We start from the raw sequence: 23,145 nt of genomic DNA, 5'->3' as shown, positions 1-23,145 counted from the left end.
AGCAAATCCTGTTAGCGTCAAAATTTGAATAATTCGCTCAGGTGAATTAGCACTGTTATAATTAGGGTTACCAGATGACAGGAATTTTCCTGACATGTCAGGAATTTTGGCCTTTTGTCAGGAATGGGGACGGAACACGAAAATGTCAGGAAGTTTTTGAATTGATAGACTTTATAGACTTTATTATAAAGTACCTTTAATCAAGCAAAAATCGTGAAAAATATGAATGTCAGGAAAAATATTGGGAAATCATGAATTTTGTCAGGAAACTCTAAATTTGTATCTGGTAACCCTAGTTATAATCAGAAGGTACATTTACACAACATCTACAACAAAACCAATTATTTTCATGTTATTGAAAGTTAACAATCCAAAGGTTTATTATTTTTAAAAGCAGTTAGTAAAGAAAAATGTAATACTAGTGTAAAGTTCCGCCATCTAGCGCCGAGTAGCCAAAGTACTTACATGCACGCAACGCATCAAGAGATGGCGGTAGCGTCGCCGCGCTGCCTCCTTGCATCGCCGCTAGGGCGGCGTACGATTCGACATCGCATGGAAGTGCTTCGCTGTACTTTCTTTTCCTGTGAATGATGGACTTCCACATCTTGAATCTCGTACTTTTGGGTCTTTGTAGACTCATTACATTGTTTCACTTCACTTTTTTTACAAAGGTCACTTAAAAAAATCGTAATGTTACAAGCTGTGTCCAGATAATACATAGGCACTATCTTGGATTTAAGTATTGATCGTAAAAAGTATTTATATCTATCTATGTGGATCGTTGTCAACTTGTCAACCGCCACCAAATAATTAACATCATAAATCAGTATAGGAAGAGTCTGTGCGGAAAAAGAAGTGTCGTGAAATGTATAGGATCCAAATACATTTTTTTTAATTACAATAGTTTAGATTGTGTAATATATAAATGATACCTATTAAAAATATTACCACTGCAACCTGCACCTAAACAATACATACATCAACTGTAAATACTGTGACGTGAACATAAATGCCATTCATTAACCTTACTTACCGAAAAAATTAGACATTGAAATTATGTACAGTAACGGCAAAAAATCTATCATAATTCCTATTTTCTTGCACACATTCATGCGAAAATTCGTGAAATTAGTCATTATATCGCGTAAACAATGATTGTATTGTATCATCATCACGATCATATATATATATATATACGTAGGTACGTTTCACTGCACGCAGGGTTGGGCAGTATTTCAATTACATGTATTTGAAATACGTATTTGAAATACAAATTAGTATTTTGTATTTGTATTTCAAACACTACCTCAAAAGTATTTTGTATTTGGTATTTCAAATACTGCACTCACATGTATTTAGTATTTTGTATTTCAAATACTTCAAGCTTCAAAATACATTTCTATAAATACATTTTATTAAATTCTATAATCCTAAAATGTCTAATCTCTCGACAAGCTGTGAGCCGACCGCGAACCTCCGATCCAGCCGAGATACAATTTTCATTGGCTGGATACTGGATCTATATTAGGTCAACTTCTGCGTGGAACTTTTCGTTTAAATCTAGGGGATAGGGTCATTGCAGTAGTTTCCGTCCATGCACTAGTTTTCGACGACTTGACGGATTATCAAATATATATTTCATTTTTAATTTACTACTTTTTGCGAAATCTTCCTCTTCCTCGCGTTGTCCCGGCATTTTGCCACGGCTCATGGGAGCCTGGGGTCCGCTTGGAAACTAATCCCAGTAATTGGCGTTGGCACTAGTTTTTACGATAGCGACTGCCATCTGACCTTCCAACCCAGAGGGTAAACTAGGGCCGTAATTGGAATTAGTCCGGTTTCCTCACGATGTTTTCCTTCACCGAAAGGCGACTGGTAAATATCAAATGATATTTCGTACATAGTTCCGAAAAACTCATTGGTTCGAGCCGGGGTTCGAACTCGCGACCTCCGGATTGCAAGTCGCACGCTCTTACCGCTAGGCCACCAGCGCTTCCTTTTTGCGAAATATCATTGTTATATGTAGACAGATATATTGCTTAGACGCCTTAGACATAAGGATTGAAATCAGTTCAAATTTGTGCTGTGCAAATTTCGTCAAGTGGACGAAAACTAGAGCTGGACGAAAACTAGCGCAATGACCCTATAAGTTTATATGAAAGGATATTCATTAACGTTAAAACTAAATGCTAAACAAAAAATAAATAAAGGTATATTTTGTAATTGAAATACATTATTTTAAACACTGTAATTTGTATTTTGTATTTCAAATACCCGTCACCAAAGTAGTTTGTATTTTGTATTTCAAATACTTTTAAAAATGTATTTTGTAATTTGTATTTCAAATACGTGGAAGCCAGTATTTTGCCCAACCCTGACTGCACGTGGCACATAGGCAACCACGTTAGCACGATGCGGATTGGGGACTTCACACACACCAAATGATGTATGTTATAAATATTGAATTTTTTATTTTAAAACAGTCAAAAGCGAATCTTACCAACAATAAATAAGACCTAGATGGATGGATTTTTCACCCTCGTTAGCCTCTGGTTTGAAAATTAAATCTAATAATTACGTACTGTCCAGTTTAATCACCGGGTTACTGCTAACTCGGGCAAACTAATTATTTTAAAAATGTACCCTAGCTAGTTTGATCGAATTGACCTTTTCATAAGTCGCTATAATGTAAATTTCATCGAAATCGCTAGAGCCTTTTTTGAGAAATTACCAAAAAAAATATCCAAATGTATCTGAAATTTTTTTATAGATTATTTTCCGCTAAAGTACTTATTTAATGAATTTTCTAAGGCATATGTATCTTCTTCTTCTTCAACCTAGCGTTTTCCCGGCCTAGCGCCAGGGTCCGCTTTCCTGCTTAGTCTTCTCCACTTTGCCCGGTCTTCGGCATCCTCATGTGTGAGATTGTTCTCTTGCATGTCCGCTGTCACGACGTCCAGCCAGCGCTTCTTAGGCCTACGGATGGTTCGTGGACTTTTGCTGAAACTACGTCTAGCACTACGCTGAACAGAAAAGGACTCAGGGCTGAGCCTTGGTGAACACCAACTGTGATCGGGAATGGGTAAGTATCGCCAACGGCGGTCCTTACTAAGGCATATGTACAGTGAAACCTGGTTAAGTGGGACCTGGATAAGTGAGAAACCTCTATAGCTGGGACTTATGGTGCGGTCCCGACACTTTAGCACTGAATTACCTCTGTTAGTGAGAAAAACGAACCTCTATAACTGGGATTAGCTGTTGTGATTTTATAGTCACATTTACCTCTATAAGTGAGACAGAGAGTGTATTTTACCTCTATTACTGAGACTATATTTATAAGACTACATTTTTCTAATTGTTTTTTTAGAGTTGTATAGGAATTGACCTCTATATCTGAGATAACGTCAATCTATGACCTCTCTAACTTGGACTTTATTGATCAATTTCCGTATTCTTACTAACTCTTAGTCTATGCACAAATTCCGCATTTGCTTAATTGTGTCTAAACGACTTCAAGTTTCATTTAGTTACTTTATGTAGTTAAAACTATCGAAACGAAAGCTGACATTTTGATAAGTAACACGAATAAACAGATTTTCATTTAATACATTTCTAAGACGCAATGAAATTTAATTGAAAAAATCTATCCTTTGGAGAATCATTCAAAATAAATTCAAAGAAATATTTATACAGACTTAAAAAATATTTAGGGACAAGGATTATTTTACCTTATTTATTTTTAAAGATAATTACAAAATACCTTATTAACCACCTCTATAACTGAAATATATCCTCTATTCTCACCTCTATTAATGGGACCCTCTGTAAATGAGACAGACATTTATTTGTACCTGGCTAACTGAGAGCCTGGGTAAGTGAAATACCTCTTTAAGTGAGACAAATCTGCTCGTCCCTTGAAGTCTCACTTATCCAGGTTTCACTGTATATTTAAAAAAAATGCCCATTCTAAGAAATTTACTCAGCGTATTTAAATTTCTCACAGCACGGACTAACTTTTATTGTTCATTGTGTATATATCCTCATAACTTTATACGTGTCAATGGCATTAATTAAATATGTTGTTCAGCTGGCCATTAGCTCTTAGCGTTGGGAACAAAAAATACCTCAAAAAAACTTTTCCTCACTTCAGAAGTTTTTGCTAGTGTGTGGATAGGGTTTAATTATACTTATGATGCCTATGCTTTTTACGCATCTATATAAATAAATAGCTGCTTAGTTGCCTACACTACACCTAAAGTCGTTATCAGTGTAAACCAAATAATGTCTGATTATTGACAATGAAACGTATTTTTTGTGAAAAATATGAATTTGAAATGCTCGACTAGACTAGCTAAGATTCCTTAACCAGGCATAACTAGTTAGTAAACCTAGCTATAAAGCTATAATCGTATAAAATGAAACCAATGCACGGTCGAAATCGAATTCAATATTTTCAATTAGTTACCCCCTTTATACGTGTCAATGGCATTAATTAAATATGTTGTTCAGCTGGCCATTAGCTCTTAGCGTTGGGAACAAAAAATACCTCAAAAAAACTTTTCCTCACTTCAGAAGTTTTTGCTAGTGTGTGGATAGGGTTTAATTATACTTATGATGCCTATGCTTTTTACGCATCTATATAAATAAATAGCTGCTTAGTTGCCTACACTACACCTAAAGTCGTTATCAGTGTAAACCAAATAATGTCTGATTATTGACAATGAAACGTATTTTTTGTGAAAAATATGAATTTGAAATGCTCGACTAGACTAGCTAAGATTCCTTAACCAGGCATAACTAGTTAGTAAACCTAGCTATAAAGCTATAATCGTATAAAATGAAACCAATGCACGGTCGAAATCGAATTCAATATTTTCAATTAGTTACCCCACCGCAACAAACGGATCACGCACGGGCACCTTATACGGCCAGCTGTCAATTGGATCACATAACAGTCCGTGATACTTTGAAAAACACCAGGGCCACTTGCCGCCGGCCATTTCTATAAATAAATATTATCATGAAAAATATAGGAAAAGGTTATGACGCGGCAATTTTGGCAAAAAAATCATTCGGCTTCATCGGAAATAGGGAGGGGCGCAAATTTAACTTGCAAGATTTGATTACAGACTTACACACAGACAGACAACGGGACAGATGAAACTAAATAAAAGCGTGTAAAAAATGAAATTTTTAACGCGATTTGAAGATCTGAATATTATATGTGCTGCTGTAAGGCATTAATTTTAAAAGCATATAAATAGCATATATTTGGATCTATTGAGGTCTAAGAGGTTTTTGGATAAAATACGGCCAGAAATCGAGGTATTAATTAAATAAAAAAATTTCAATATGTTACAGTACGGAAACTAGCAAATAATTTATTGGAAAAGGAACCCACCAAAAACATTTTCATGTAAAATGTTGCCAAGACGAAACCATAAGGTTCGCACTGACAAAAAGTTATCAGATCTCCTGTAGAGCCAAGCTTCTAACTCTACAAGCCCTAACTTCACAAACTCTACACCTTAGTCAACATATATGTGGCTTGGCCGTTTCGCTACTGTCACATGGACGTAAGGTGAAAAATGTATTCACTAATACAATAGTTCTTGGAGTAACCAAACGGCCAAGCCACATATATTAAGGTGTAGAGTTTGTGAAGTTAGGGCTTGTAGAGTTAGAAACTTGGCTCTACAAGAGATCTGATAACTTTTTGTCAGTGCGAACCTTATGGTTTCGTCTTGGCAACATTTTACATGAAAATGTTTTTGGTGGGATTTCACTTCTTTTTGTAAGTTGCTTCCATCCCCTAATTTAAAGGGTTGCGCATGTGATTTAAATACCTACTATTAAAAACCCTGAAATATGTACCTGGGGGCATCTTTTATACCATTTGCTCTTTACTGATTCCCCATACAAACTTCAACCCTCTTTTTCCCCTAACGCCCTTTTCCACCCCCTTTTCGCCCTTACGGGGTGATTTTGGGGTTGAAAACTATTCTATGCCATTCCCTATTACAGAAACTATCTTCATACCAAATTTCAACTAAATCGGTGCAGCGGTTATTGATTTCCCATACAAAATTCCACCCCCCTTTCCCCCCCCCCCCTTAAGGGCAAAAAATTTCAAGTTTTTGAATTTTTTTGTTGTTTGTGTACTAATACTAGATATTACATACGAAATTTCAGCGTTCTAGGACTTCAGGAAGTACCCTAGAGGTTTTGATGATCAACAGTGAGTGAGTCAGTGACGAAATCGGGGTTTTTTAGATATGAATAAAATCTAAAGTATAAGAGCTATGCGACTGAAAATTTTTATGTTTAATAAGTCCACTATTGACATCACATCCCGAGAATTTTGTTTATCTGGTATAATCCAAACCCAAGTTATGAGGGTTCAAAAAAACGACGAAGCGCTTCGAGAAAAGGTAGGTAGTGCCCTTGCGCTTCGCTTTGCTCGTCTTGGCGGGGGCACTACCGTGCCCCCAGATGTTTATTAACGTATACATAGCTAAGAATACATATTATATTTATTTGAATGATTATATATGTAAGCAATTTTAGAACAAAGAAGACAAAGAAACGAGTCCAGTGTTCTTTATGTAGTGAACATATTTTCCAGGCTTTGGGACACAGCCAACTTTGTAAAAACCATGCGACAAAGCGCATCCCCGCAACGCCGGAGGATTTTCCTAGGGACAATAGTTATACTCTGCTGTGCAGTTTAGGCTTGGTTTCTCATTACAACGAAATGCGACACTATATCGTTAATTTAAACGTAGTAATTTTATGTCAGTAATAAGCATTGTTGTTGGCGTTACTGTACACGTGTCGTCTTAAGACAGCATCGACCGTCGAGCAGCGCCCTCATGTGGCAAAAAAGTTGTATTATACTCTAAGTATACTCTAAAAATACAAGATAGGCCAATCAAATTCGATTCATTATTTCCCAGCAAGCTGGAAATCGTTTAAATACCTTCATTTGGTCCTAAATGCGTGTAATCCGAGTTTGCTCAATCCCCAGAAGTACGATACGCTAGTAGGTATTCTCTTGTTCATATGTACAGTACATATTAAGATTGCAGTTAGTTAACAAATTGTTAGCAGCTTTTGTTTGAACGCCATTGTTCCACCAAAAAGAGCCCAGACAGAAGGCGCAAGGCAAACGCGGAGGCGGTGAATACTCTTCAAACCTTGGAACTGGTACGTAGTCCTGGGCTGTGGTTAGCGAACACAGAACCCTGCGAGTTTTGTCTTCTTCCTCGCGTTATGCCGGCATTTTGTCACCGCTCGTGGGAGCTTGGAGTAAACCTATCTAATATTTAAGTATACTCACAGAACCCTGTGAGTATACTTAAATATTAGATATGAATTATTAAATTTTAACAAAACCACAATTCTACATACTTTTGAAACATTTTGAAGTTACGTTCCTCTTGAGTAAATTAAGATACCTAAATAAGGAGCTAATACGCTACCATCTGATACCCGCGCGCAAAGCTTACCGGTTGGTGTGTGGCCTACACCATCTGTAAGTACTTACGGAAAATCGTTTGCATACAATAGCAAACTTATAAAATGATTCAACGGTAAATAAAGTACTTAAGAATGTTACTTGCGGTCACGACCGGTGACCATCGAGCCTTAAAGATCTCGTCAACGGTAACATCCTCTGTCATTTAAATATAGCACGTATTTGTAGTAACTTAAAAGTCTTGAACTAACAGCCGTGTATTCTACGAAGATTGCCAAAAATCTGATTAGGTACTGCGTTAAAAAGGAATGGACGCAATGGGGCTGGCAAACAGGTATAAATTCACAAGGTGTCTTAATTGCGTGGGAAACGACCTTGCTGCATGCAAGTGTGTATGTTGTGGAAGTATGTGGTGAGAAAAATTATATTAACGCGGTAAAATGAGTCCGCTAAATATTAAGGTAATTCATGGGCTAGTAATAATTCATTACTGTAAAATGGTTCTTTTTTCATCCAGCTCTAATACGTGGCTAGTGAAATAAAAAGAGACTCCGTTAATTATTTACTTAGTTATTCTTGATTTGATAAAAGTGTTGCAAGTTATAAAAACGAAGTAACGAAGTAATTAATCATTTTTAAGGTCTAAGAAAACTTAGTACTTATGTACTTAATAGATGACCTAAAAGGAGTACAAATGACGGTCAATTCACTATAACTGCAGGTTGAAACAGACAGTAAATTTACGTCAATACAGTTTCTGGAGGCCATTAGTCATAATATTCAAATCCCCAGACTGGAAGGCCCTACCCACTCGATACTTCGACTGTGTGTGTGTATGACTCACAGGATATCCTACAACGCAACCTAAACCAACACGACTGTTATCTGCTACGCGGAGAGAAATTAATGAATAAACATAATATTTTAGTTCCTTACTTAGTTTCTTCAAGTAAAGCTTTTAGAGTCTCTGTGCGGAAAGAGAAGAGTCGTGGAATGTATGGGGTCCAATACATTCCACGACTTCACTTTCCGAACAGATTCTACTTACCAACGACCCTACTAGTATGAAATGTCAATGTCCAAGCCCGCTAACAGACGAAAGTAAATAAAAAAACAACGGGTTTCACTCCGGGAGTGCCGATAGAAGTGAAAACTCACCACACTATGTTACCGACGCCCGGTAACACGATACATACGTTTAGCGGAGGTTTTCTATTTATTTATTATGTATTATTATCATTCTCAAATAAGATCACACTTTTTCATTGACATGTTTATTTACATACTGCCATGACAACGTCAAATTATTTGAACATAGGTAAAGAGTGTGTAAAAAGGTAAGTATAGGTTTTGAAAAGGAGTCCGCAACATAAATGTCAAATAACATTGAGTTTCTATTGATTTAAATGCCATCTAAATTATGAGTGGCCACCTTACGGGGCTTACGGTCACGTGATCGCCTTACGCTGTCTCGAGTTTATAATTTTTTCCCACCTCAAAAAGTGCCCAGCGCCGCTAAAGAAGTTTTCACTTCAAAAGTTTTTTCTATTATGTAATACATACATATATCCAATAATGTATAAAGCTCACGCTAACGTACAAATTATAAAACAACATCGCACGAATGTGTATATTTTGCATAAGTTAATACTCATTATCTACTTTTACACTTTTACGAGTATTAGTGCATTAAAAATAGCAAATTATTGTAACCATTAAAAATATATCACAGTTTTGACCATAGCCGCAATATCAAGAAAATATCTGCCGAAATTAATGATAAGTTCCATGTTAATTCTACAACCATTTCAAAAACTAATAGTCAAAGCTAGTCAACGACAACAGGTAGGTTAATATATGTAATTATACTTTATAGGAAAGATGAAAATTTTCACAGCCTTGACGGAAATTCAAACTGATTCTCTTATCTCATTATCGAAGAGAACTTTTGCATTTCATATATTAAAAAATCAGTTTTATTCGAGTGTCGATAACACATGTGCCGACGATTCCTATGGCCTCCACAATTTGGTCGTCCTCGGTCTTAAGATGGGCGCGCACTGTGCCAGGTGTCAACTAGCCGCGTGACCTTAAGGATTAATGAATCATACGCATCACCTGAAGACATAAACAAGAACGTATAAATCGCGTTTATAGCGCTAACGCCATGGCACGTTTTCCAGCCTTAAAAGTCCTAAGTATAACCGTTTTCATAATATACATAAGCCTTTCTCTCCCTAGAAGCTTTATGGGTAATTACTAAAGTATGGACCAGTGCCAGCTTCAGTGTATATGCAATAAACGGTTTTATACCACGAGCACTACCTACATACATCCTACGATTGTTTAAGCTTGACTGATGATGCTAATGATGATCTACTTGAAATAATATTAAGTTTAAAACATTGTATTTATAAATGCAGACTTGCAGAGGCTCGTCACGTGACCTTAACGGTATATATTATAAATTTATGGACGTGTGGATAGATCTCTGTATTTATTTATCCTTAAGATAATAGCTTAATATGAATAATATAAAGTTATTTTTTTTCGGTATTTACCCATGGATTTTGTAATATTCATACATACATATATGTACGTACTCGTAACGTAATTACATAATATTATGTTATGACCACATTTGAGAAATTGAAAAGCTTCACCGCCAAACTTAGTCAAACATCGGAAATGCTAGGTAATGACGAGATATGTACTTATTTACATAAATTTAAATAAAAATGTTGTACTTGACCGATTGCCATTTCACTAAGTACATAGTATAAAACAAAGTCGCTTCCCGCTGTCTGTCTGTCCCTATGTATGCTTAGACCTTTTAAAATTTACTAACCCGGGGCGGGTCGCTAGTATTATGTATACTTACTTACAATACAAATAAGTACTTTTCATTGCACACCTTAATATGGAAAACAATACTAGGAACATAGCAACTCAAGAACAACAAAGGTAAACAACAGGCGGTCTTATCGCTAAAAAGCGATCTCTGCCAGACAACCTTTAGTTAGCGGAAATTAATAAATTTATATCATGTCAGTTATAGTATGTCAGTATGTAGTACTAACAAAATTCAATTCAGTTTTAACCCGCGTTCGATATTAACCCTTCTTATTTATTTTACCCTACTAAATAAATAATTATAATATGAAATATATTAATTACGTGTTCATTAATTACTATGTCACATATTTTGATTAGGAAAATTTGTTTGAAATCATGTTGCCATTCTCAATCGGCGTAATATAATTATATATGTATTCGATGTGACATGACTTGTTTTACATTATTTAAATATCACCAAACTTCTGTACCGTACACTATCGAAAACAAGTGCGTAGTGCGTGGGCTCATGATTTGCTTAAAGTACTTAAACAAAAAACTCACGACTGGTAGACTGGTACGGGGTACAGATATAAAAAGAACTTATAAACATCAGATTTCTAATGAGACGTAAGTCTTTGTGCAATTATAAACATAATTATGATTGTCGTACTTCACACGTGCGAGAACGAATGGATATATATCATGGATACATGTGCTACTATAACGTATAGGTGACGTGTTTTATATAACCCTTATGTCTGTATTGATCTCGAGACGTGAGAAAATTGTCATGTGGATGAGGAGCCCCGAGGCACAGTAGTGGATTGTTTAGCGATGGGATGCGATACTGGCCTACTGAGTAAGGGCGGACTACAGCTTATTTTAATAAAACGCCTTTACGTTCGGTTTAGAAATAAATTACTTAATTACCTAAATGTTTATTGGTAGAAAATATCAGCAGCATTACATTAATTATTTCTAAATTCATTTGCACTTCAGCCGGAATTTAAATTGGAATGTATAACTGAACCAATTTTATAAGTAAGTACCTAGTATTTACAAACAAAGTGAAATAAAAGGTTTTCAAGCAAGAGCTAAGATACTAAACTAGACAAAATACAACAGCTTTGACGCGTGTTCGGTGGAATGACGTGTGCAACCGAACTTAGAAGGTTAGATCACGCTAGCCGATCTTTCCAATGCCATGGTCGTTAAATTTAAATATAATACACGGCATGCGTAAACAGGTAGTTTAATTTTTTTTTCAGTTATACATGTAGGTATTTGCTTGCAGTGGAAATTGTAAAAATCTTACACGTGTATGTTCCACACATCTGCTGAATGTTAACTTGCATGAGTCACTGTTAAAACGGTTTGCTACTGAATAGGTTTCACAATTTAATCTATTAAACTGTACCAGTTAGGCTTCGACGTCCCTTAGACGTCGTGTGCTTTACCCACCACTATATTGTAAGGAAATGCTGTCATAGTAGAGTTAATCATTATGAGGTGAACTTTACGACCTGGGGGCCGATTTTTGAAATACGACCACTCGATTTCGTCACTCAAAAATCGGTGGAAAACGGCGAAATGCTAATTTTTGAAATACGAGCGATTGTAATTGGGAATCTAGTGGTATTGACCATTCGATTTCAATTCTATAAGTAGAATTTAAATGCCTAGTAGCGGAGATATTACTGAACGAAATACACGAAATCGAGCGGTCGAATTTCAAAAATCGGCCTCTTGGGCTGGTGGAGTGGAAAAAGTTCACTTGATATTATATCTTAATACAACTTAAAACTGTTATACAATCCTTATGCTGGTATACTTAGTATTATTTCATTCTAATGGTAGTAATAATTGTCAAGTCGAACATGAAAAAAACTATAGCAATATTGGACCATTAAGGGCGTGTCGCATTGCCGTGAGTGTCCACACTGTCCAACTCTCGATTTCCATACAAGATAATTTTAACTAACGAGTCGTAAGTAACGATACTTACTATTATGAACAGTTTGAAAAACCGGTCTTAGGGTTTGTATTTTGTAAACAATGTTGACACAATATAGAAGTCAAGTTGACGCTCGTGGCTAGATGACCTTATCAACTTAGATAAACACGGGTAATTTAGTTCGACCATAACATCTTGACTACTTAATCGATAACGGAAATAATTAAGTACGATAGACACAACATACATAGTCAATTGAAAAACACAAGAGGTAAAAAGTTACAAAATGTACAAAATAACAACGTCAGTAATTCGTAATTCGTAGTAGAAAACGTCATTCGGATTGTTAGTTAAAGCGCGGTTTAAAGAATCAGTATAAGAGCAACCCCACCTTAAGAGGCCGGTATCTTGGAGGATACAACTAAACGGAATAGCCATTAACAGGCTTTCCCCTCTGTCGAAAATAGGCGGCCAACGGTCATACACAATGTATGGACTGACGTTTATCTGACATGGCTATTTTTACGTTACGCATACATTTAACGTTCCCCTCCCCCGCAAAAATCGGCAGACTGTTTTGTACAGAAAATTACAGACATGGCGTCTCCGTTTGATTATATCCTCCAAGGCCGGTATCGATATTAGTCGCATAAATGTAACAACAAAAGGTGTACAATTTCAACGACTAAATCTATCTATTTTACATTTTAGCTCTAAAATCGTTAACGGGCTCTTTAACTGACGTTGACGCAGCCAACGCAGCGTAGATGTACCTACATACACAGAAGCCAGTGGCTGCTGGCACATGCGCATTTGCCAATTTGCCATATATTTTATGTTAAACTCGCGCGCAGCTTGTTTGAGCATTGGCATTTTAAACTATTAATTTTTTTGTATGACAAAAATACTTAGTAAGATTTTTTTTGTCATTATGATCATTAAATAAAAAATAAAAAATTCTACTCACAGATATGTCAATTGCCTCAAACCTTAATTTTTCGAAGTAGCTAAATAAAATGTGAATGTATCAACTGAAATACATAAAAAGCCTACTTCCGACAGTGGAACTTATGATGGTGATTTTAAATAAATACTCTCAAGTAGGCAAAATCCATATGCAGGTATAAAGCTCGCCACTTGTTAGGTAATATTTTGTGTTATTCAAAAACGTATATAAAGGATCAAAATGGAATGCTTTAAGCTAGAAAGATATTTACTAAATTTATTAAACCAAGGCGGGTGCAAAGCGTTGTAAAACAATACATAGAGAGCCAAATACTTGAACCTGCAAAGGCACTTGCCAAAGACCCCTCTGTGCCTGTAGGAAATATTTCCTTAGCAAGCTCAGCAGCTTCGCAAATCAAAAAGGACGCAAGTGGAATTGAGGTTTCATTAAACATAAGCTTTTATATTTATGCAGCAGAGTATCGAGAGGCATGCGTTTGCTGCTTATCTACGCACTCATTGCACTTAAAACGGATTCAGCTCCCCTCAGCATTCCTCGTTGCAGAGGGGTCTAGGTCACCCCCAACCCCCCTAGGGTTGTGGATAAATGAATAATGCTTAATGAATTACGCTAGGGCTCAACATGTTACAGAGACAGGGGATGCTTGCATAAGCTTGCAATTTAGGGGTGAAACTCGATGCATTTATCAAGTCACCCTTTACAAATAGATGCATAGGATTTAGGTGCACGTATCAAGACCGATTAAGTATAATGTTATGGAAAACATTGAAATTAGTTACTTTAAACGATTAGATGTTTCTTAAGATTGGAAAAAATTATAATTGTTCCGGAAAAAAGGTTTAGCTTACGCCAATAGGTAGGTTGAGTTTACAGGAGATAAACATGCCGATTGATATACAAAACGTAATACAACGTCATTGGTAAATCAACGTCATATGGCAAGTTTCCTGGCGCCAATAGTCGCGTTTAATAAGCTGGTTTATTGATTTATATAAGCGACAAAGCGGTTAAGCGAAAGGAAAACTGCTGTTAAATTTCCATAATTATACACATACATAAGTATGCATCCGCCCAAAGCAACTTTCGCTGAGAAATGCAAGTTTCTCTGGTCGCTGTCACGAGATAAATGTAGTTTGACAAATTCTAGGCTTGCTGGTGATAGTGGTGATGGAACGCGAACCGGGAATGTTATGTAAGGCTGGTTGACACGTGCTTGGTGGCGCGAAGGGTGTGCGCGACGCGACGTGCGCGTGCGCCTTGCACTCACGGTTATCGTCACATTCGACACTTGGAATTGCAATTGCTTAATTTGTCACATCCTGTTACCCGTGACCCAAATTTTTAATTTATTATTATTATTTATTTTTAATTAAATAATATGCCTTTACGTAATATTTCCAAATTTAATCATGGTGTCAGCAATTTATCTTTTGTGGATAACTTCGTGCAATATCCCCAACAAACACATTCAATTATTGGAGTTGCAACATAATCAATGGTCTAATTAGACTTAGATTGAGTGAAACAATGTTCCTCCATACGGATGAAGTGGATAAGCAGGCAAGTGGCAAGTATCGCACTGAGATATCAGAAAGTTAGACAGCAAGCGTTTCCCCTCGCGTGACCGCTTCACCAATTGATTCAACCACTACATTAACAGCTTAACTCGCTACGTATCCGCAGTAACTTACGTCGTTGTTCAAAACAGCTGTTTCAATTGATGCAGATGCTCACTAAAGAAAAATGGTTGAATGCAGTAATAGACGGAACGAAATATATAGTCGGTTGCATCACGAGGAAGTCAGCATTACAGATAATTCGTTTGCGAATTATCATTACTCTGATCGAGCCTGCACGAAGGTGATCGGTCAGTGCACGATACCTTGCCCATACTTATGCAACATCATAGCAGAAAAACTTGTATGACGTGGAAGCAAGAAACCAGCGCCTGCGCTGCATTATTTATCTCGTTTCGACTTAATGACCGCACTCGCTGAAATCGGAGAGATACATTTTTGGGCTGGCTTTTATGATGCCAACACGATGCGAAGTGCATTTTATTTCTGTTCTTAAAAACCAGAACAATTACTATTTGAGCGAACTGGATAAACGCCATTAGACATAACGGCGCTTTAGTTTTCTTGACTTAGACCTCAAGACACTTGATGCAGAAATCTAAAGAAAGATGATATGTATGTAGTATAGAAACTTTCAAAGTTATTTATATTTTAGACTTTTAAATAAATGAAATATTTATTCTACTTAGAGCCGATTTTTCGGTCCCCAGTTAAACTGCAGACGCCGAATAGTTATCGGACGCGTAAAATGGTAATTGAAAAATCGGCTCTTAATATACTTGTTTTAATTTATATTAATTCGTTTTTTTTAATTTACTTATTAAGTACTTACGTTCAATACTGTACATATTTTAATTAAATTTAATTGACAAAGTTTAAAAAAATCCTTTCTAAAGGCCAAGTTTGTAATGAATAATTTAATTATCTGCTCTACAAGGACCATGGACCATGCACTACGTACATGTATTCATTATTTACATATATAGGTGTGTAGGTAATATAATGACTTGCTACTTGAAATTGCAAATTATCTGTTTTTACCCGATAGCAAAACATACATTTCTAACTAGTAAGATGAAGTGTAATTATGTAAAAACATGTTCGATATAAATGGCGGTGGTGTCCGGTGGTCTGAATACTCGATGCCGGTGATACCGAACATTAATGATCAAGGCAGACTGGCACTTCATTATACTGTCTCATACCTACTAGTATGTAACCGCAAGTGTCAGCACACTCTGGTATCACAATTCACAACATTACGAGTGACGGTAGCGGAGTAGCAAGGCGTGCGGCTTCCGAACCGGTGGTCGCAGGTTCAACTCTCGCTCGTACTAATGAGTTTCTTGGAACTTATGCACGAAATATCCCTCTTAATTTACTAAGAAATATATTTATAAAACACATCATCCGGAAACCGGTCTAATGTAATCGGAAAATGTGCTAAGATGATAAGGCTAAGATATAATTATAATAAACGAGGTTCAAACTAGTTTCTAGGAGCATAATCAGATCACCATCTAGGTAGGTACTTATATGTTGAGAACAATAATTATACAAAAATAAACAGACATGGATCCCGTTATCATAGCAAGACCGATTCTTCATGGAAACACTTTGGTTAGAAGTAGGCAATCCTGGCACGAGATTATCGGTGAACATACTTAAACAATAAACACATACCCCCAAACATATAGACCTTCCTACTCCTTGCGAGTCCATATACCCATAGGGCCAGATTCCCTGCGTAACCTTACGAAAAAGGCAACAAATACATATACATTCTTAAGTCCTCATGTAATATCACATATACCTATGCATTATTCACTCTCAAATTATTTTTACCCTGAACTCTTAATTAATTTAGGTAATTGTCTCTCGGGATGTTTACTGAATGGTACTATAATAGCGATGACAAATACCAAACAGGAAAACACCTGTCATAACAATGTAGGTACATTTCTGGAATATTTTCGTTGGACTTTAACAACAGGTAAGTTTTTTATTTGTATCTCTGAAGGTACTCAAACGTGCATTATGTAATACACACGTTCGTTTTCCAAAAACGTATGATTGTTAAACTGTGGGCTGTTGTTGTTAGGGTTTGAGCTTACTATGGCACTACATAGTAACATACAAGTATTGAATCTATGGTGACCAGTGAGCCATACCCATATTTGATTTAACGACCAACGGATTTAACGTGACAACTTACATATAGTATACAATCTTAGCATTCTTAATACTTCATAGCGACTTGTCGCATAGTTTGTTTACATGCACCGATAAGAAATCTTACACTGTACTAAATTCAGCCAATTACTGTATGACACTTGACACTACTTGTAACATTACACGCCTCCACTTTGCTTTACGGTCACAAAAGCAACGCGAGCGCGAAAAAAGTTCGTATTTACGAAAGGATTCGGAATTGTAAATCAAAACCCGATGTGTCGCTGGTCGGAAGCGGCATCAAACTGGCGCGTGCGGCTCGGCTCTACCAACTGCCATTGAGTCAGAGAGTAGTAGGGGCGTCACACTCGTTATTTTCCGCTTATTGAGAATTAACACTGAGCACAAGAAATATGTTAACGATTGCTCAGCTTTACTTCTCAATGACTGCATCGCACACGATAAGATGATATGGAGAAAGTTTTTTTAGTTATTCTATGTTCAATTGTTCGGAACCGTTACACTAGTAGAGCTTAATAGGTATTAAATTTGTCGTTTATAGCATACATTTAAATACGGTTACGATATTTAATTATTTACTATGGTCTCAGCTGAAATATGTATGTGCATTGCTGGACATTCAAAATCGAGAAAAAGGTTTAACGTTTCTGAAGACGTCTTTGACGAGTAGGCTTAAGCAATGAATAATCAAATTATCAATTAATATATGTAGGAATATTTTTTTCATTACACATCTTGTTCCATTATATTTTTATTTATAGTGATGCAACGATTACGTATATTCGTATTCGCCGAATATTAAAATGGTATGGACCTTAAACATAGCCACTATTCGTAGTATTCGTATTCATGTTCGTAAAAGTACTATTCGTTGCATCACTAAGTATTTATTTATGTATATCCTTATTAATAATTTACCTACATCTATTGTATCTATAAACGTTTTACTTCGAAGTCAAAGCGAGCAAAATAAATAGTCATGCATGATCGATTAAGTCAGACATTACCAACCAAGTATATGATTACGAAGCACACGAGGGCAGAGGCAGCCCTGACGACTTAATTACGAAGACAATAGGCATAGAGTGGCTACGCCGCCGCGACGCGCCGCCACCGTCGCCGATATGACACGACATGAGAGCCGGCGATCGCCTCTTGCGGTCATGTCAGCAAACGCACCCGAACGTAATAAACACGACACATCAGTAATGATTTATGTATAAAATTTGCACCCGATGGTGATGAATCACAATGAAGAGTTCCGTACAGTTTATAGGAAAGGAAAAGAATAGCCAAGTGTGAGTTAGGCACGCGCTCCGACGTTTCCGTATTATCGAGTACTTATTTAATAATGTTTTATTTTTCCATGAACACTGACCAAAGGTGCAAGAGCGCATACAAAATTTACATAATATTTAAGTGTAAAATAAAACGAAATGGATGCAGTGCTGTCATTAAAAATGTAACGGCGTGCTCGAAACACACGTACAGCGCAGTCAGAAATAAGAAACACTTTTGACAGACAGACGAGTGCAAGAGACAGAGCGGGCTCTCATGAAAGTTCAATACCGCCCGTCTGGACGAGAGAACACCTTTTAAGGGAGGGCATGCGCTTTCAACCAGTTAATTGACTATAGAAACAGTTCGGAGACGTTTAGTAAGAGGAACGGCGACTTAAGCGATATCCGACAGTAGAGACGAGAGTAACGAGTATAGTGTCTGGCTCTTGGAAAGCGACTACCTACCGCTCCTCTGGAACTTCTTAGATTTTTAAGGACTGCAACGCTAGAATTGTTCTGAATTTAAATTACGTGCTAGTGACTCTCTGGTTTTTTTTGGGTTATGCATGAACAGATGGATAAGTAAGTAGGTACATTAGTAGGCAGTATTGCCCTCAGAGCACAATATTCGGCCTTTCCGAGATATTGTCAGCAGCGTCATAAATATGAATGTCCTCGGCATGGCCTGCAGTACACAAATTTTCTGTACAGAGCCCATATCACTCGCAAGTAAACCAAGGTAAACCTTTAAACCGTCAATCATCACCTTAGACGAGTACACGCCCATTCAAATTTTATGATAAATACAAACATTCCAAATTATTGTAATTGTGTAATTGATTTACAAAACAATTCAATCAATAGGCATATTAAACGTTATGCACAACTAATACAATTCTAGAACTACTATAAATTAGTTTTAAGAGTATCAATATTCTCAAAAATAAAAACATGTAAGTAATGGTAATTTTCCTGTTACATGGTCATTTTATAATAAACTGTCCTTTTGAAAATTCCCCTAGTGCAATTATATCTACAGGCTATGGAAGAAACACTAAGTCATCACTTATTACATATCATGAGTATAAATATAAATAATGACACATTATCACAGGTCCATAAATAAGAACTATTTAAGATGTTCTAAACATATCTATTTAAGATTTATTCATTTTTAAAAGTATCACACAAAGAAGAAAACCTTGTAAAACGCAAGACAAGTCTAGTACTCCCTTGAGTTTTGTCTCTCTTTTTGAACATTGGGCAGAACAGGTTCGTTTACACTTGAATTACTTATGGCAATGTCATTAGTATGCCCGAGGTGATCGCTGACAGCGTTGCGGTGGTGGCCAATCGGCAGGCGGAGTTAGCTTCCCTATTAGTAGGTACCTTATGATTATGAGTCATGGCCAACACACTTTAATGTGAACTGACAAATACCTACATCAATCGTCCGAGCACTAAAGTAGGATTCGTTAGGTAGTCGCAACATGTTTACCAATTATAAATTTTCCTAAAGGGTTCAGATTTCTTACCCATACCTACAGGAATTATTTTACTCAAAACATCTGATTCTCACTGCCTACTCTTAGCCGACGTTGTTACCGAAATATGGCAAACAGGTACCGCGGCCACCGACAAAAACAAAAGCAAGCCGACCCGCTACGAAATTAGAAATTTCTCCAACAGGACGAACTGGAGCCGTCAGTTATTTCGAGCTCGTCAATCGCCCGCGTGTTTCCTCTACTAAGGAAGTTTCGTAGCAAAGACAAAGACACATGTCAACCGAAGCTGTAAAGTGGTTGTCATATTCAGAAAAAATCTGTCTGACTTCTCGCCACGGTGTGGTTCTACAATTTATAAAGTAAAACGTACTTAATTGACGGCGACGAGACTAAACTGAAAACCATTTTGTAAATACGTCTTAAGAGGATTGTTATTCATGTAGATCTCACATACAATTTTTATAGATTGTAGACCGTGTAAAATATTAAAGTACTAGTATTGTAGGGAGGTAAAGATTTGTCTAGTATGCAGGGAAGAAAGAATGAACAATAGTTTTTGTGTTTCCATCTAATTGTCCATATTTTAAGAACTATCCTACGAATATTTTTTTCTTGTATGTACATTAAAATATATCAAATACCTCTCGAGTATAAACAAAATTTGCCAAGCTTCCTTTAGGATGAGTGTCACCAGTAAACCGATACTTGTATCGTGACAAGCAATTCCAACGGTCACATTTAGTGTAAACAAACTTGAAACATTGCTTAAATATTTAATAGCAATAAGCCATTTCGTTACCAATACATGCTACTTCAATCTTTGCTGGCTCTCCCGCGAGATTGTGTATACAATCTAACATCTAACATTTAATTTTAATAGGTATTCTTTTCTATAGTTAAGTTTCGTTTTCTTTTTGTTTTTGTTTACGACATGAAGTTATGCGATAATTGTATCATAATTCATAACGTAATATTAATTGAATTTCTTTCTTGAAACACAATTACATGATAGTGTCATTTGTTATGTTATACACCTACTATTTAATTACTACTATTAAGAGTTTATCTATTTTCATTCACAGGTTAGGTTTTAACGTCTCTGTATGTGTAGATATTTAGTGTGTCGAGTGTTAATTGCACAAACATTATCAAGATTAGCTTTCTAATTATCAGACAAGACCAGGAACTCTTAAACATTGTTTATGAAGTTGTAATAGGTAGGTACTAGTAGTCTCTATTTATTGTATAAATGTAACAACTCATTTGGTTCTTTTAACATATTGAAACTAGGTATATATTAGAAGTAACAGTAAGCAACTAGCCATACATCTAGACAACTACATATACGTACAGTATAGGAGTAGAAACAAACTGTATACTAATAAAAGCTTCAGCCACTGGCACCAACTATGCTGAGGAGAATTCATTGCCCTGCATGTGCCAAGAAAAACTGTTTCGCCACCGTTTTAATGGTAACCGGTGATATACGACAAATGGCTCAGTAATATGAAACTGCTACTTAAAAACCGTATGTGACCGTAAGGATTACGTATGCGGTTGCTACAAGCTATAGTTTGCTATTTGTTAGCCCGCGGGGTGTTTTTGTCATTAGTGTCATTACATTAGTGCACCATGCAATTATTATGTTTATAGAATTGTCATAAATAGCTGAATCGTGTTTTCGACCGACCAAAAGCAAATAAATTGTCTTAACTAGCATTAGTGTACTACCGACTTATGTAAGATACACACACGGCGAACGTCAGGTAAATTAACTATAAGTACGTTTCTTATTACACTCCTTTGCTATAACAGTAACTATGCATGAATGAACAGTGTAAAATAAATGCCATACGATAAATAAATAAAACAGTAAAAAATATATTTGGGGACATTTTTACACACATCGACCTAGCCCCAAATTAAGCAAAGCTTGTATTATGGGTAGGTACTAGGTGACGATATACATACTCATATAGATAAATACACACTCATATATATAAACTCGTATATAAGCAGTGATGTCAACATGATAGTTTTCATCACGAATAAGAGCGAGCAGCAGTTTATTTACATTATGTACATAGCGCATATCCTCAAGCACACCAGAATATAATTTTACTCTTACGTACTCGTGCTCGTATTTTTGCTATTACGTAGGTACTCGTATTAAAGGCATCAAGTTATATTAGGGGAGAGCAAGTGGTTTTGTGTTTTAGCTGAATTTAATCTGTTGCACCACGAAAGAGTCTACGTGCCGCGTCGTGCGGCCCTAATCGATTTTGCCCTGATCTTCTGTCACGCTGCATAGTTTGTCACTTCTCAAATAACAAGGAGGCAGGAGTTAATTTTTTAACTGAACTCAGCTTTAAAGACCGTCACGCTTTGGTGGCGATTTAGAAAGAATGCCGTTTTGTTCAAATTTTATGATGAGGTACGGGACGAGATGGGGTTTGGTGAGGGTAGATTGAACTTTTTATTAAGGCTTTCGTATTGATTTTTTTAATTATTTCGATACCAATATGTACCTACTCCAGGATCATTAACTTATGTCCCTAGTTATACCATCCTGTCAAGCTGTCTATTAAGAAAAGAACAATACCAATATTTGTATATTTATAGGCTGTTTAAACCCTCGATTGCCCCATTGTGTCACATAATGTAATGACGGAATGTGACAAAATAAGTCATAAGGCAAGTTTGGCAAAAGTTTGGTTTCTTGGTGCCATTTCGTTAAATTAGTTGGTGCATTTGCACCAAGTTTTTTTTTGCTAGTTAGCACTGAGTCAAAGGGTAACTGCCTATCAGGCATTGCTTCAGTACCTTAACAAACGCTGCTATTTTGATTCGAGTGTGACAGCGCCGCTGGCTGCGTGAAATGGGCACAATTAGGACCCGTCCGCCTAATTGACGCGCCACTCGGGGACGGGGGCGCGACACCGTGAAATCAATCTCTAGTCTGAACTGAACTGAACCCCGCTCATTACGCAAATCTACTATTAGAAATACCTACACATGGCAAATGTGAAAGAAAAGCGTGGGATGTTATTTCACATGGCCGAATCACGCTCGCATTAGAAAAAAATACAGGTATTCCAGTTTCGCGCGTCGTCGAATATGCAAACCTACAAGTTCAAGATTAGTCCGCGAAAATCGTGTATTATTATTACTGTATCACAACTTCCTTGGAGAAGCATAGATAATTCTTAATACCTACTATTATCTTAAACCGATGAGATGATCTAAGAGTTTTTTAGAATAACTATTGCTCATTAACTAACTTTAAAAAAGGTACTTACTTACTTAGTTAAAACGATTTTCATTTGGTCATTATCCAATAAAATGAGTCATAAT

The 23,145-nt window shown here is 36.5% G+C and overlaps 2 protein-coding genes across 2 annotated transcripts in view; one reads left to right on the top strand and one right to left on the bottom strand.

The window, feature by feature from the left end:
- The window catches only part of LOC134661596 (large ribosomal subunit protein uL18), a 226,170-nt gene that overhangs the window by 62,527 nt on the left and 140,498 nt on the right, over positions 1-23,145 (top strand). The window lies entirely within an intron of this gene.
- LOC134661598 (ras GTPase-activating protein raskol) overlaps positions 1-23,145 on the bottom strand; it is a 149,916-nt gene that overhangs the window by 81,573 nt on the left and 45,198 nt on the right. The window lies entirely within an intron of this gene.

The sequence above is a fragment of the Cydia amplana genome, chromosome Z (assembly GCF_948474715.1).
Source record: "Cydia amplana chromosome Z, ilCydAmpl1.1, whole genome shotgun sequence".
NCBI classification, from domain to species: Eukaryota; Metazoa; Arthropoda; class Insecta; order Lepidoptera; family Tortricidae; genus Cydia; species Cydia amplana.
The sequence above is the reverse complement of the archived record's forward strand: the minus strand, read 5'-3'. Positions and strand labels throughout refer to the sequence as shown.